The sequence below is a fragment of the Halyomorpha halys genome, unplaced genomic scaffold (assembly GCF_000696795.3).
Source record: "Halyomorpha halys isolate HHAL.00 unplaced genomic scaffold, Hhal_1.1 Scaffold262.1, whole genome shotgun sequence".
In the NCBI taxonomy this organism is placed as follows: Eukaryota; Metazoa; Arthropoda; class Insecta; order Hemiptera; family Pentatomidae; genus Halyomorpha; species Halyomorpha halys.
The window spans coordinates 811,754-814,260 of NW_027109480.1; positions in this window are offsets into that span (position 1 = coordinate 811,754).

Below are 2,507 nucleotides of genomic sequence, written 5' to 3' on the forward strand. Positions count from 1 at the left end.
TTATATTTTAATTATAAATTAATTGCACGTTTTTTCTTCCTTACCTTCTACATTCTTACATCAACGTGTCTTGAACTGATGGGACTTGAAACGTTAGTATGGTAAGAAAATGAAATAATAAAGATAATACTCAATAAATTTAAATATATTTACTTTGTCCCTCTTCACGGAATCTGGTTTCATTAATTTCTTTATTTTTTTTTTGTCATTTTACTTTGACATCTGTTATCTGTGATTTATTTTTTATCCTTTGGATAGCTTGTACGTTCAACTGTTAATGAATAGTTTAAACTATTCACGTAATGTCAACTGTCTTTAAATTATATATCTTAACGTTTTGACAACTATCGTCTCTAAATTTATTGTAGTGCTGACCCGGCAACGCTTCGCTTTTATTAGATTGGAATATGTTCTATATTATGGATTGATTAAACAGAATTGAAAGTTAGATATAAATTAAGTTAATATTAAAGATTTACGTACACATTATTATTTTTTTTCTATAATTCGCAGTATATTTGCTAATACTTGTCCGATTTAGGTAATAGTTTTTTCATTGTATAGGTAATTCAATTACCTATTATATTATCTCATATATCATATCAAAAAAAGTTTATATTTTAGTTACGTGCTAATAATGTTTGATTTTAACTATGACTTTTTTTTTTTACTTAATAAATCCAGGATTTTAATGGCTAAAAACCTTCCCAAAAAGAGATCGAATATTTTGAAGGAAAAAAAAAGCGTGTAAAACAGTAATGATCTTTCAGAGAGCGTACATAAGGATATTAAATTTTTATTTATATTGATAACGTGGTTTGACTAAAAATTCATTTCGAAATTTAATTTAATTTTTAAAACAACTTATCACAAATGCCCTTCCTGAATTATAAGTATTATTATGTTTTAACAGTTGCTCAGCATTGTACTAAATATATTACATTTCTGTCGGTTTCGAATCTTTATTTTTCCGTTGTTATAAAAATATTTCTGTAAAAAGAAGAATGAGAAAATCTTTGAAATTGGAGTGGCGGGCATTTAAAGGATGGGAGGAGAATGTTGAATGGTCGTAGGGAGTTCATTGAGAAGCTAGGATGGAGTGGTGGGGGCTGGGGAAGGCTCAGTGAGCTACCAACACTTGCTCAGGACGTATCTAACATGGTTCAGTGAATAGTGAAACAGTGAGTCCCTTCCAGGCTACAGTTATGGGAATCAAAACCATGCCAGCTTTTGCCAAACCTAAAGGTAAATATAAAATAATTATACTGCAACACCCCCAATTCGGGCCCTTTTGCTCAAATATCCACTCCCAATACCCAAAAAACGAACAAATCTCCTGATTTTACCTAACTACATTATTATGTATTGCTTTTCGATGCAGATTGCAAAATCCTGTTGACAACTGATATAGAGTCTTGATCTGACTTGGATTTCTAGTGCATTCACAACTCAGAAATCAAGGATTTTGATCGACTCTCATATGTGAAAATTTACCTGAGCCACATATGAGATTCTAATCTTGTTATTAAAAAAAATACAGTACAGTTTGTGAGTTGCATGTATTTTCATTAAACTTTTAATCCTATTACCAAACCAAAGCCAAAAAAAAAAATAATACAAATAGCAGATGTACTCATATTGAATAATGATTGCTATTTATAATTAATTATCAGTTGTCAAATCGTTTCGTAGTTTTTAATATTACAGAATCTGCATCGAAAAGTATTGGGCATTACGCCAGACCTAGAAATGCAATGGTCAAAGAAACGCATTTGTTTTGAAAAGTTTTTATGATGTATCAATAAAAAGAGGAAGTTGGTAGATTCTTCTCTAAAAAAAAAACGAAGATTCACCTCTAAAATATTTATAGGCACTGTTGACTTTCTTTGTTTTATGTATACATGTATGTATATAAATAATTTTAAATGTTATTATTATTTTTTTGATTTTGAAGATATCGTTGAAAATAATGACAATTTTATCAAGCTATGTGGACACAACCCTTCGTTCATTTCTAATATTAGCCGAAAAAATATCAACTATTGATAAGTTGTTTAACTATAGTTTTATGTTTCATCATCAATTTCCAAAATACAATTATGTGCAATTAAATTATTAAGTATTAAAAAATGGAGAAATTTAGTTGGAATTATGCCATTTTTTTTTGGAATTATGCCATACAATAGATTTTCAAGAAGTATTGCTTATCCCGAACATTATATGTTTATAACCAAGAATAATTATAAATAAGAAATATATGTATACATACAAGAATGAGAATAAACAAAGAATGACTAAAATCAATATGCTTGAATTGCCCATGTATTTTTTACATTAAATATTTTAATCGACACCACTTACTTAAAATCCATGCTATTGACCACTATTGACTAATCGTTTCTTGCTTGAATTTGTTTTTGTTTTTTTTATAAAACCAAACCCGTTTGTTTTATAAAGAAAAAAAAATTTAATCGAATAAATATTTAAATTCTTAAATTTAAACTTTT